The sequence below is a fragment of the Panthera leo genome, chromosome B3 (assembly GCF_018350215.1).
Source record: "Panthera leo isolate Ple1 chromosome B3, P.leo_Ple1_pat1.1, whole genome shotgun sequence".
In the NCBI taxonomy this organism is placed as follows: domain Eukaryota; kingdom Metazoa; phylum Chordata; class Mammalia; order Carnivora; family Felidae; genus Panthera; species Panthera leo.
In genome coordinates, this window is record NC_056684.1 from 56,939,704 (window position 1) to 56,954,441 (window position 14,738).

Genomic DNA, 14,738 nt, shown 5'->3' on the forward strand with positions numbered 1-14,738 from the left:
TAAAAAAGAAACAAAACAGATGAACATGGGGGGGGGCAGATGGAGAGGCAAATCATAAAACTATAAAGAACAAACAAACATTTCTAAATTTTTTAAAAATATTTATTTATTTTTGAGACAGAGAGAAATAGAGCAGGAGTCAGGGAGGGGCAGAGAAGAGGGAGACACAGAATCTGAAGCAGGCTCCAGGCTCTGAGCTGTCACCACAGAGCCCAGTGTGGGGCTCAAACCCACCAACCGTGAGATCATGACCTAAGCCAAATTCGGATGCCCAACGGACTGAGCCACCCAGGTGCCCCTGAACACATGGTTGATAAAGGATTGGTGGGTGGGGAGATGGGTTAAATAGGTGATGGGTATTAAGCAGGGCACTTGTGATAAGCACTGGTTGTTGTATGTAAATAATGAATCACTAAATCTACACCCGAAATTAATATTATACTGTATATTAACAAACTAGAATTTAAATAAAACTGCAAACTTATATGTGTGTGTGTGTGTGTGCATGTGTGTGTACACAGATAAACAAATAAACAAAAGAACTACCATAGGATTCAACAATACCTATTTCTGGGTATAATATGTGGAGTTAATGAAATTACTATCTCAAAGAGATATGGGCATCCCCATTTCACTGCAGTGCTGTTCACAATAGGCAAGATACGGAAACAACCTTAATGTCAATTGACAAATAAATGGATAAAGAAAATGTAGCATTATAATACACAACAGAATACTATTGAGGCATAAAAAAAGAAGGAAATCCTTCCATTTGTGACAAATGGATGAATCTGGACAGCATTATACTAAGTGAACTAAGCCAGACACAGAAAGACAAATACTGCATGATACCACTTATGTGGAATATAAAATAAAATAGTCAAGCACATTAAAGCAAAGAGCAGAATGGTGGTTGTCAGGGGCTAGGGTGAAAAGTAAATAGGGAGATATGGTCAAAGGACACAAATGTTCAGTTATGCAAGATGAGTAAGTTCTGGGAATATAACATATAGCATGGTGAGTACATTAGCAGTACTCCATTATATACTTGAAATTTGCTAAGAGGATAGATCTTAAGTGTTCTCATCACAAACCAAAATAAAAAAAAAAAGAATTTAAAAGCATATAGTAACTATGTGACGTGAGGGATATGTTAATTAGCTTGATTGTGGTGATCATTTCACCTTTAAGAAAGAATGACTAATACTCTGAATTATATTCTAATTACCTAATAGAACCATATTTAAATTATTAAATTATACTACAAGGTTATATATACATTCTGGTTTTGAAGTTGAACTCTAATGATTTCTCTCAAAATAATGATTGTTTAGCCAAGAGTAGCTCCTGCCTTTGTTTTGTTTTGACTATCTCTTTCTTCAACTTCCATAGATAGATCTTCCTTTATCCCATGCCAGTCTGTGTTGGGATGGCAATTCCCTCATAATGGGGTCTATTCACACATTTCAGAACCATTCTCAGTTTTTCTATAATTTTTTAAGGACTTTATTTGATGTTTTTAAGACAAATTGCGTACATTCAGAAAATGAGGTAAGAACCTAAGGATAATTACCCTTGCACACCTTCTTAGCTGACCATAACTGCTCCAAACATGCCTGTTGTTGAACCATAAAACAGTGAGTGGGGATAAGGGTAAATAGTCTATAGACTATTCTAGACTTTCTCCCATCATTTCTACTTTAGCTACTTCATGATCTAAAGAATTGTTTATTATCTGTTTTAGGTCCATTTATGTATGGGTTATCTATACTTACGTTTATGTGTAGTTCCATTTTAGAAAGGAAAAGGATACCAATAAGCATCTCATTCATCATCAGGTGACAGAAGGACATCATTGCTTTCAGACTGTTTTAAAGATTTGTCTAAAATAATACTCGTTTAGAGATTTAGAATAAAGAGAACACCATGTCAACACTTTTGATAATGTATCTAGAATGCCAATGTGCTTTATTACTCTTTTCGTTATTGGACTTACCCTTTAAGATCAGTTATGACTCAGAACTTGTCCAGGTCATCTACCATGATTTCTCCACAAAACATTAATTTCCTGTCTCCGAAAGCATGTAGCACTTGTTTACACCATACATTCTAGTATGTATTTTTACAGTCTGTTTATCTTTCTCTGATTTGATTTTTAAGTTTGTTTTTTTTTTTTTTTTTACAAAAACCTGTTTACAAGCTTAGAAAATAGAATAATGTCTTATACTGACTTATACAATTCAGTTACAAACCTAAGACAGTGTGAAACAAATAATAGCACCAATACATATTTTTTGAGCCTAACTGACAGAAGGTTTAGCATTTCTACAATTTAATCATTGTCTGGTGGATACCCAAAGTAACAAACTAAAGATGATTCCCTCAATTATGTATTTCAAACCACAGAGGTAGTGTCTAGAACAGAACCATAGATGATGGGAAGATCTGTCTTTCTATATCTCCTGTATTTTTCCACTGCTGAAATTATGCTTGCCTCCTAAAAATAGTCTTCAATAAAAATTGCCTTCAAATTCTTAGGGACAAGCTGTCTACCTAGAGGAAAACTGGGAAATTACCTGGGAGAATTAGAGAACATACTGTAGGCAAGGGACAATGTAAGAGTAGAATTCATGGTCTTCAATGACTTTTAGAGTACCTGTGTACAAATGGAGAGCTATGAAAGTGGAAAGAGAATTCAAACCCTGGACAATGGAATTTGGAAAATTTATTGCTGCCTCAAACATTGGCCTTACCTAAAGGGGGCAGAGCTTCACAATAACTCATCATCATAAAAGATAAAAAACAGTGTGATTAAATCACTAGGAGTTGAAAGACAGGACATCATTAAGCATTCTCTCCACTGCTAACCCTGAGGTTATGATGTGACCCTGTAGTCTCTAATGTTTGGGTTTGAATTTGACATGAAAGTTGTTGGCCTGCAAATGGGCCCTATAGGGTTTTAGCTGAAGCTAACTTTCCTGGAATTTCACATTTTGTATGATCTCATCCAGGCTATGTGACCTCAGTTGAGACTAGCCCAATATATAGAACCCCAAGCAGGTCTACCCTTTACTCCTGAGAGTGGGAGAAATTAAAAAGAAAATTGATCCACATTAAAAAAAAAAAAAACGCACAATAATTTGGGCCACTGTCCCAGTTAAAACAAAAAAAGGACGTCACCTTGAGATTAAGCAAATGTGAATGTCCACGAAGCAGATAAAATTTGCTATTGTGGATGCAAAGGGAAGACCCAGCAGCAAAGGATACTAACCTCTTAGACAAATGAACAAATTCACCATTTTAAAACCAAAACGGGAAACCATCAGAATAAGGAAGGTTCATACAAAGGGTACAAAGAAAAAAAGGAATATTAAGGAAATGCTGTATAACTCTTGGATATCCTACATGGAGGGTCAGACAGTGGAGAAAAGTTAATGCTGGCATACTTGCAGAATTATAACTGCTATCAAAGCTTCCAGAAGGTGATCCCTTCTAATCATTGCCCTCATCCCATGAAGGGATCTGTAGTTATTTACCAATCAGTGACTCCCCCAACCAGAAAGTGAGTGACAGTGAGTGACTCAAGGACAAACAGCATGACCCTGGGCCTCCAGTTTTATCTTCAATGCCACAGTCAACCATGAGGCAAATATGCTACTCTTTTAGAGACCAAATTCACCAGTCACTTGTGGACTTACTTTACGACTCAGTTAATATATTCTTTATCTCTCACAATGCCTACTGCAGTGATACTTACAGGACATACTCAATAAGTGATTGCTGGGCAAAACACACGATTGCTGAACACTCAAGGTTATCATGCTTTCAATGGTCTTATGATTATTTCTGATAAACAATTTTGAATTAACCTGAAGTCTCTCTCTCTCTCTCTCTCTCTCTCTCTCTCTCTCTCTCTCGGGCAGATGAGATTATTCTATTTCTTGGCATCTTTTTACTTTCATCTGTTAGCATCTAGTTAGGTATAAAATGACTACTCCTAGGTTTAGGCTAAATATGGAGGGGGTTAGAGAAGTACAGTGTATGCAGTAGAATAAACTGTAATTTGGCAACACTGAACACAAAGAAATGTGTGGTCAGTGCAGTTGTTATATTTAATGATAAAGGAATTTCTGGGCATAAACATTCACTTCAACTGAAGCTGTCCGAAGGACCTTCTCATTAACAGTGGAAGAAGCTACATTAGATTCATGGGGAATTGGAGGCTTTATCACGGTGGATCCCAGGGTAATCCTGATGCTTTTCTTTTAAATCAGGGAACCCTAGTGAGCATAGCTGATAAAGGTCTGGATTCAAGTAGGGAGAGTGTTTTCACATGCTAACAGTCAGACAAGGTAGTGTGGCCAGTGAGTATGCAATGGGTATAAATACAAAGTCATTATACATAGGTCTAATTTTGATTCCCTGTAGTGATAAGCTAAGTAAAGGATTTTGGGAGAGACAAATAAGAATTAAGTCAGATTGGGTTTATTTAGGAATACCATAAAATTGAGTAAATGTCATTCACAATGATAGAAAGGACTTAAGTATGACTTATACGAAATTTAATTAACAAAGCATACAGTGTCCACAAGGTAATTCTTTTTAAATTCTTTGGTTCCTGAAGAAAATTGTGTTAACAATTGAATCATCTAGGGAAGCTTTTCTGTTATATACAAATTTAAACTGGTTTTCCCCAAACAGAGGGTGAATCCTTCCTAATAATATTTGAGTCTAAGTCTACTGACTAAGATTTGTACAGATCTAGAAGAAATTGCAGAAAACATCGTATCGGGCAGCACAGAAAACAGACTTGTGAGTTTATATTTCTCTGAGGGACTTAATATCCTTCCTCTGGCAAATAAGTAATCCCTCAATCTGAAGATGGCTTTTAAATGGTTTTAAATTTAGTATCATCTAAAACGTGTATTGTGTGAATAGCAATGTGAATTGAGCTCAATTAAACAAATATCATTGAACTCTGTACAGAGTATTTTTTTAAACACACAAATGCCAATTTATTTTTTAAAGGATTCTGTATAATTCTGTGGTTTGCTTATTTTTTTGTATAATTATAGAAACTTTGAAAACTATATAGGTTGTAAAACTATTAATAGTCATTCAGAAAAAAAACTTTCCCTACCAGCAACCACCCAGGGGGGATTAAAAGTCCTGACAAGAGGCTAGTTCAACATGTCCTTTACCCTAGTAGAAACAAAACGCAAAAAGATGATAAGAAAACAGAAATCAACCGAGTCGTGTGTGGCCAGTGTCTCTCAGGAGTGTGGGCCTCAGCTGTTGCCTGGGTCCTGAAAGGCAAAGCCTACAGCATACAGGATGGCAGCTGGGAGATCTCACAACCACATCTCCCTCATGCCGTCACATCCATGTCCCAACCTAGCTGTCATGGGAATCCTTCAGCTAGTTTCTCTTCCACTGCTATGTGCATCTGTCCAGTTCTCTGTGTCCCCTCTGTCGTTTCTGTCTGCACACTCCACTTTCCACATCAAGTTTTCCATCTCAGCCTCCAGCTGAGCCTGCTGGTATTCAAAGAGCTTCTTCCTGGGTCCAGACTCCGTGTAACATGCAAAGAGTAAGTGTCCTGCAGGGTGTACTGGCTCTTGACCAAGAGCTTGGCAGCATTCTGTAGGTACTGCCGATCATTCCAGGTCCCCAGATTATTCATGACCCTATCCTGAATCTTCTCAGGAATTTGCTGGTATGTCTGCACCCCCAGCTGCAAGCTCTTGTGGTTTTCCCATCTGTCAAAGTAGAACAAGTATTTCTTGAGGGCCTCCCTGGCCTGGGCTTGCTGCCTGGGCTTGACAATGTCAGGGTTCTCCTTGTACCGACTGCACTCATAGTACTCACTGACATGGGTCTTAACAGTCTCCTAGACATATTCTGCACAAGTCATATTTACACTTGGAGCATTGCATGTGATTGCAGCCTTCGTTCTCAGTGCAGGTGTCGCACTTGGGACAGTCTTTAATATGAGCCCTAATGTAGTTGGCCGTTCAGCACGCTTCGTGAGCCATTTCCGGATTGTAGCGCAGTCTGTGGGGACGCGGTACGTCCCACACTTGAAGCATAAGACTTGGTTGCACTTATTGCACTCTACTCTGCAAGCTCTGGGCTCCTGTCCCCAAATAGCCATGGAGGCAGTCTGGACCAGGGCAAAGCTGGAGCTGGTAATGACTCTCCACATAGTCCCTCAAGTGGTAGTGCCTGTATTTGTCTCTTAATTCTTTGTTGGGCAACAGTGGAAGCACACAAAGTCCTCTGGTGTTTGGAGTGGCGGATCCCGAGCCATTCAAGAGACTCCCACACCCGCACCATCCTCAACAAGTATAAACGGGGCTGCTCCCAGAAGCTATGGCAAAAGTGCTGACAGGCAGGAGAGAGCAGGTTTTCCTTCTGCGCAAACTGCATACACACTGCACAATGATGAGGGGGTGGGCTGTGGGGACACGTTTCAAGGAACAGGGCTGAACTTGAGCTTCAATGAGAGGTTGAGCAGAATTAGACTCGTATGTGTCCAATATCTCTGCAACTTGCCAGTGGAAATTAACTAATATAAGTTTAGCAACTGAATGAGATACCAGTGCCATAGGGAGAATGTACTGGTGGCAGTAAGCATCAGTGGTTTTTAGGACAGAGGCTAGGTATCATGTGCTCATTGAGGGCACCCTCAGACTCCTTGTAGGTCAAACAGGTAAACTGGTGCTCTTCAGGATCAAAGGCGTTGGCCCCCTGCTGCTCCACATCACTGGCTACTCCCACATAGTAGACCTCTGTGCCCCCGGGGTCCTCATCTTCTTCCTCCTCCTCACAATTTGGGTCATAGTCCTTTTTATTGCTGTCAGACCCCTGGCTATTCATGTCCACCGACATCTAAGCATTCAGCCAAGTTGAATATCAGGGATTTTTTTTTCCCTCCCCTTTCCAAACTTTACCACTTTCTTAAATGCATTATTTTTTTTTTCCTTTCGTAATTCTCGAAGGTCTTTCAAGAAGATGTCACTCACCCCAAATATTCTGTGTCGTGTAATTTCCAGTAGGAGCTGCGGCCTGCCGCTGCTGAGGCTGAGCAGGCCAAACTGGGTTCAGTCAGACCAGAGGGATCTGACACAGGTGCAGCAGTGGGCTGATCTCTGGGCTCCTTCCTCCCACAGAGCGGTGTCCGCAGCCCGGGAAGTGCTCTGTAGAAAGTATGTTTTATGTGTAGAAATAGTGTGATACATTTTAAGACTACCTTTTGTTGAGTTTTGTTATGGTCCCGTAACACATTAAATACTAAATATTGGCATATTTTGTCAGTATGCACATATGCTCACTCTTTAATTGGTTTAATTTTGCACATGTTTATAAGGATGAATTTGAGTTGAAAAAATAAAAAGGTAACTGTCTATTTCTTTACTGATTCATTGGTAAATTGAGATCCATAGTTTTTTCTAAATTAACTTCAAAGTTGAGAACTAAATATGTGGCCCCAGATGTTATTAAATGTTCAGAAAAATGGAACGAAAGAGAAAAATAAGTTTCAAAACTTAGGATTTATTTGGAAATTTTTTCGGAAAGGTACTATTTTTGCAATTACTGGAAAGAGAATTAAAACTGACATGTAACCAGGATATCACCAGGATGAAAGGAATAGCAAAGGGAATATAATCATTGGTATTGTAATAGTGTTGTATGGTGACAGATGGCTATACTTGTGATGAGCATAGAATAATGTATAGAGTTGTCGAATCACTATGTTTTACGCTTGAAACTAATGTAAGATTGTGTGCCAGCTATATTTCAAACAATAAATTTGGCATGTCACCCTTAGTTTTGGAAAAAATAAGTGGAATGGTGTTCCATAGATTGATAAGGATAAGCAAATGTGAAGTTCAAAGGTTTTTTTTTAATGTTTATTTATTATTGAGAGACAGAGAGAGACAGAGTGCGAGCATGGGAGGGGCTGAGAGACAGGAAGACACAGAATCTGAAGCAGGCTCCAGGCTCTGAGCTGTCAGCACAGAGCCCGACGCGGGGCTTAAACTCACAAACTGAGAGATCATGACCTGAGCCAAAGTTGGAGGTTTAACCTACTGAGCCACCCAGATGCCCCAAAGCATTTGGTTTTTTAAAGTTACTTATACAAAGGATTTTGACCTGGAAGGTATAAGTATATAACAAGAAACTATCTAAAAGTTACTTATAATTTGAAGTTTGACAAATGAGTTCAACCTGACCTACCTTATATAATTGAATTTTGTACTTCAGATCTAATTAGTGTGAGCTTCTTACAGATATACTCTCAGTAAATAAAAATTGATTGAATTTAAATTTTTATAAGGGAAAATTGAATGTAAATAAGGTTGAAGAAATTCTAATTGGAAATATTCATTGTTCTTGAATTCATTTGTTTGATGATGTCAATTACAAGAACAGAAATTATCATGAATTGGTCTATTATTTGATCTTATTTCATTCTAATTAATGAGAAATAGATACACACCTTTTTAAAGGTAATGAGCCTGCAGTAATGTACTCCTCTCCTGTGGCACTGAGTACAGTCATTGTGGATTATCAATTTGGAAGAGAAATACATAAAGCAACAGCCCATGAGAGAAAGGCAAGGACATTTGTTCTCTGAAAATAGTTATGCTTATGGGAAAATGTTTAAATTGGGGCAATATATGTGTTTGGCTACTTTGTTTGGATCCAAATAAATGGAGCTTTTTACTGATTCCCTACAAGTAATTTTAACAAGAGTGAGAATGTCTGAGAGTAAATTTAATAGCAAAGGAACTAAAACTATGTACAAGACAAGTGAAGTTTGAAGTTACTCAGACGCTATCTAGGTAGTTACCAGGGAACTTTGATAGACAATTTGAATGACACAGTAACCACCACCCAAACACTCTCAAAAATTCCATTTTATCCCTTTCCAGTTACTTTCCCAAAACATCTGACTTCTATAATGAATTATTATGCCTATTCTAGGATTTCAAATAAAGAATCATATAGTATGTATTCCTTTGTAGTTATTTACATGGTTTCTTTCACTCAATAAAGTGCTATTGTGTATGATTCATCCATATTGTTGTTATATCAGTAATTTATTCATTTCCTGAATATATCATATTTGTTTACCTATATTACTGTTCATGAACACTTGGGCTGTTACCAGCTTTTGGCTTTTATAAATAAAGCTGCTATGAACTTTCACATACAAGCCTTTTTGTGAACATATCTTTACATTTATCTTGGGGAAATGCCTAAGAGTAGAATTGCTGGACCATAGAATATTCTTTTACCTTTAGAAGTAACTATGAAACAGTCTCCAAACCTCTTTGATTCTCTACTTATTGTCTACCTTGTCACTAGTATTTTTATGATTAAGATTAGCTTATAAGCAAAGTTTACCTTAATATAAAAATTCTGCATGACTGGACATGGTTTACTGTATATTAAAAACTGGTAAAGAGAAGCATATTGTAGTGGAAGAATAATGGCATCTTAAATATTTTTATGTCCTAATGCCTGGAACCTATGAATGTGATCTGTTACATGGCAATGAGACATTCAGGTGGCAATTGGAATCAAGGTTGCTAATTAGCTGACATTGATATGGAAGATTTTTCTGGATTATCTGGCCAGGGCTAATGTAATCACAAGAGTCCTTGTAAGTGGAAGAGGGAGGGAGAAGGGAAGAGCCAGAGAGATGGCATGAGAAAGACTCACCCCAACCTTGCTGGTTTTGAAGATGAAGGAATGTGGCAACAAGCCAAGGAAGACAGACGACCTCCACACCTCCAGAGAGGAAGGCTTCTAACTAGAAAGAGCAAGGAAATAAATTCTTTCCTAAAGCTGCCCTAGAGCTTCCAGTACAAACACTGCCCTCCCCAGACTCATGATTTAGCATGAGACCAATAGAACTGCAATGTAATAAATTTGTGTTTTTTTTGTAAGCCACTAAGTCGTGGCAATTTGTGACAGCAGCTATAAGACACTAATACACCTATGATGAGACCATATGAATTAAAAACATCATTTTGAAGCTCCAAATTGACATTAAGGACCCCAAACTGTATTTTTTTTTTATTTTTTATTTTTAAAATTTACATCCAAATCAGTTAGCATATAGTGCAACAGTGATTTCAGGAGTAGATTCCTTGGTGCCCCTTACCCATTTAGCGCATCTCCCCTCCCACAACCCCTCCAGTAACCCTGGAGTTTGTTCTCCATACTTATGAATCTCTTCTGTTTTGTCCCCATCCCTGTTTTTATATTATTTTTGTTTCCCATCCCTTATGTTCATCTGTTTTGTCTCTTAAAGTCCTCATATGAGTGAAGTCATATGATTTTTGTATCCCTTGGGTACATGCCTAGTAGTGCAATTGCTGGGTTGTAGGGTAGTTCTGTTTTTAGTTTTTTGAGGAACCTCCATACTGTTTTCCACAGATGCTGCACCAGCTTGCATTGCCACCAACAATGCAAAAGAGATCCTCTTTCTCCGCATCCTAGCCAACATCTGTTGTTGCCTGAGTGGTTAATGTTAGCCATTCTGACAGGTGTAAGGTGGTATCTCATTGTGGTTTTGATTTGTATTTCCCTGATGATAAGTGACATTGAGCATTTTTTCATGTGGCAGTTGGTCATCTGGATGCCTTCTTTGGAGACGTGTCTTTTCATGTCTTTTGCCCATTTCTTCACTGGATTATTTGTTTTTTGGGTATTGAGTTTGATAAATTCTTTATAGATTTTGTATACTAACCCTTTATCAGAAATGTCATTTGCAAATATCTTCTCCCATTCCGTTGGTTGCCTTTTAGTTTTGCTGATTGTTTCCTTTGCTGTGTGGAAGCTTTTTATTTTGATGAGGTCCCAGTAGTTCATTTTGCTTTTGTTTCCCTTGCCTCGAGAGACGTGTTGAGTAAGAAGTTGCTGCGGCCAAGATCAAAGAGGTTTTTTTCCTGCTTTCCCCTCAAGGATTTTGATGGTTTCCTGTCTTACACTGAGGTCTTTCATCCATTTTGAGTTTATTTTTGTGTATGGTGTAAGAAAGTGGTCCAGGTTCATTCTTCTGCATGTCGCTGTCCAGTTTTCCCAGCACCACTTGCTGAAGAGATCATCTTTATTCCACTGGATATTCTTTCCTGCTTTGTCAAAGATTAGTTGGCCATATGTTTGTGGGTCCATTTCTGGGTTCTCTATTCTATTGCATTGATCTGAGTGTCTGCTCTTGTGCCAGTACCATACTGTCTTGATGGTTACAGCTTTGTAGTATAGCTTGAAGTCTGGGATTGTGATGCCTCCTGCTTTGGTTTTCCTTTTCAAGATTGCTTTGGCTATTTGGGGTCTTTTCTGGTTCCATACAAGTTTTAGGATTATTTGTTCTAGCTCTGTGAAGAATACTGGTGTTATTTTGATAGGGATTGCATTAAATATGTAGATTGCTTTGGGTAGTATCGACATTTTAACAATATTTGTTCTTCCTATCCAGGAGCATGGAATATTTTTCAATTTTGGGGGGCCTTCTTCAAGTTCTTTCATAGGCTTTTTATTGCTTTCCATGTATAGATTTTTCACCTCTTTGGTTAGATATATTCCTAGGTATTTTATGGTTTTTGGTGCAATTGTAAATGGATTGATTCCTTGATTTCTCTTTCTGTTGCTTCATTGTTGGTGTATAGGAATTCAACTGATTTCTGTACATTGATTTTATATCCTGCAACTTTGCAGAACTCATGGATCATTTCTAACAGTTTTTTGGTGGAATATTTTGGGTTTTCCATATAGAGTATCATGCCATCTGTGAAGAGTGAAAGTTTGACCTCCTTCTGGCTGATTTGGATGTATTTTATTTCTTTGTGTTGTCTGATTGCTGAGGCTAAGACTATGTTGAATAACAGTGGTGAGAGTGGACATCCCTGTCTTGTTGCTGACCTTAGGGGAAAAGCTCTCAGTTTTTCTCCATTAAAGATGTTATTACTGTTGGGTCTTTCCTATATGGCTTTTATGATTTTGAGGTATGATCCTTCTATACCTACTTTCTTGAGGGTTTTTATCAAGAAAGGATGCTGTATTTTGTTAAATGCTTTCTCTGCATCTATTGAGAGGATCATGTGGTTCTAGTCCTTTCTTTCATTGATGTGATGAATCATATTGATTGTTTTGTGGATATTGAACTGGCCCTGCCTCCCAGGTATAAATCCCACTTGGTCGTGGTGAATAATTTTTTTAATGTATTGTTGTATCCAGTTGTCTAATACCTTGTTGAGGATTTTTGCATCCATGTTCATCAGGGAAATTGGTTTATAGTTCTCCTTTTTAGTGGGTCTCTGTCTGGTTTTGGAATCAAGGTAGTGCCGGCTTCATAGAAAGAGTTTGGGAGTTTTCCTTCCGTTTCTATTTTTTGGAACAACTTCAAGAGAATAGGTGTTAACTCTTCCTTAAATGTTTGGTAGAATTCCCCTGGAAAGCCATCTGGCCCTGGATTCTTGTTTTTTGGCAGATTTTTGATTACTAATTCGATTTCCTTACTGGTTATGGGTCTGTTCAAATTTTCTATTTCTTCCTGTTTCAGTTTTGGTAGTGTATATGTTTCTAGGAATTTGTCCATTTCTTCCAGATTGCCCATTTTATTGGCATTTAATTGCTTATAGTATTCTCTTATTATTGTTTTTATTTCTGCTGTGTTGGTTATGATCTCTCCTCTTTCATTCTGGATTTTATTTATGTGGGTCCTTTCCTTTTTCTTTTTGATCAAACTGGCTAGTGGTTTATCAATTTTGTTAATTCTTTCAAAGAACCAGCTTCTGGTTTCATTGATCTGTTCTACTGTTTTTTTGGTTTCAATAGCATTAATTTCTTCTCTAATCTTTGTTATTTCCTGTCTTCTGCTGGTTTTGGGCTTTATTTGCTGTTCCTTTTCCAGCTCCTTAAGGTATAAGGTTAGGTTGTGTATCTGAGATTTTTCTTCCTTCTGTAGGAAGGCCTGGATGGCTATATATGCTCCTCTTATGACCACCTTTGCTGTGTCCCAGAGGTTTTGGGTTGTGGTATTATCATTTTCATTAAATTCCATATAATTTTTAATTTAACTTCTTGGTTAGCCCATTCATTCTTTAGTAGGATGTTCTTCAGTCTCCAAGTATTTGTTACATTTCCAAGTTTTTTCTTGTGGTTGATTTCAAGTTTCATAGTGTTGTGGTCTGAAAATATGCATGGTATGATCTCGATCCTTTTGTACTTACTTAGGGCTGATTTGTGTCCCAGTATATGACCATTCCATGTGCACTGGAGAAGAATGTATATTCTGCTATTTTTGGATGAAATGTTCTGAATATATCTGTTAAGTCCATCTGGTCCAGTGTGTCATTCCTTGTTGATTTTTTGATTAGATGATCTGTCCATTGCTGTGAGTGAGCTATTACTCCTACTATTATGGTATTACTATCGATGAGTTTCTTTATGTTGTGATTAATTGATTTATATATTTGGGTTCCTCCACATTTGGTGCATAAATGTTTACAATTGTTAGGTCTTCTTGGTGGATAGGCCCCTTGATTATGATATAATTCCCTTCTGCATCTCTTGATACAGTCTTTATTTTAAAGTCTAGATTGTCTGATATAAGTATGGCTATTCCGGCTTTCTTTTGTTGACCATTAGCATGATAAATGGTTCTCCATCCCCTTATTTTCAATCTGAAGGTGACTTTAGGCCTAAAATGTGTCTCTTGTAGATGGCATGTAGATGGATCTTGTTTTCTTATCCATTCTGTTACCCTATGTCTTTTTATTGGAGCATTGAGTACATTGACATTTAGAGTGAGTACTGAAAGATATGAATTTATTGCTATTATGTTGCTTGTAGAGTTGGAGTTTCTGGAGGTGTTCTCTGGTCTTTTCTAATCTTTGTTGGTTTTAGTATTTATATATCTATATATATCTATATCTATCTTCTATCTATCTATCTCTATATATATATATTTATATATATATATATATTTTTTTTTTTTTTCATCTTTTCTCCCCTCAGAGAGTCCCCCTTAAAATTTCTTGCAGGGCTGGTTTAGTGGTCACAACCTCCTTTAATTTTTGTTTGTCTGGGAAAATTTTTATCTCTCCTTCTATTTTGAATGATAGCCTTGCTAGGTAAAGAATTCTTGGCTGCATATTTTTCTGATTCAGGACACTGATTATATCCTGCCACTCCTTTCTGGCCTGCCAAGTTTCTGTGGATAGGTCTGCTGCAAACCTGATCTGTCTTTCCTTGTAGGTTAGGACCAAACTGTATTTTTTGTACTGCTCTGATATGTTTAAATTGTCCTACATGTTTACCATTTTCCTATCCTCCCAATCCTTATTTATAGTGTAGATTTTAATTTATTATTTTAAATGTTTATTTATTTATTTATTTATTTATTTATTTTTATTTTTGAGAAATTGAGCATGAGCCGGCGAGGGGCAGAGAGAGGGGAGAGAGGATCTGAAGCAGGCTCTGTGCTGACAGCAGTTAAGCCAGATGCGGGGCTCAAATTCAAAAACTGTGAGATCATGACCTGAGCTGAAATCGGATGGCTCAACCCACTGAGCAACCCAGGTGCCCCTAAATTTTACTTTAATGGAAAGATATTCTGTACGTCTGTTGGTAGAGAAAATGCAACATTGAGCTTTGTTGAAAATTAGTTTGGTAAATTTAGAATTCTAACTTGACAGTTATTTTCTCTTAACATATTGAAG

The 14,738-nt window shown here is 37.6% G+C and overlaps 1 pseudogene; it reads right to left on the reverse strand.

The window, feature by feature from the left end:
• Positions 1-5,414: 5,414 nt before the first annotated feature.
• Positions 5,415-6,891, reverse strand: LOC122222547 (annotated as a pseudogene).
• Between the last annotated feature and the right edge of the window lie 7,847 nt (positions 6,892-14,738).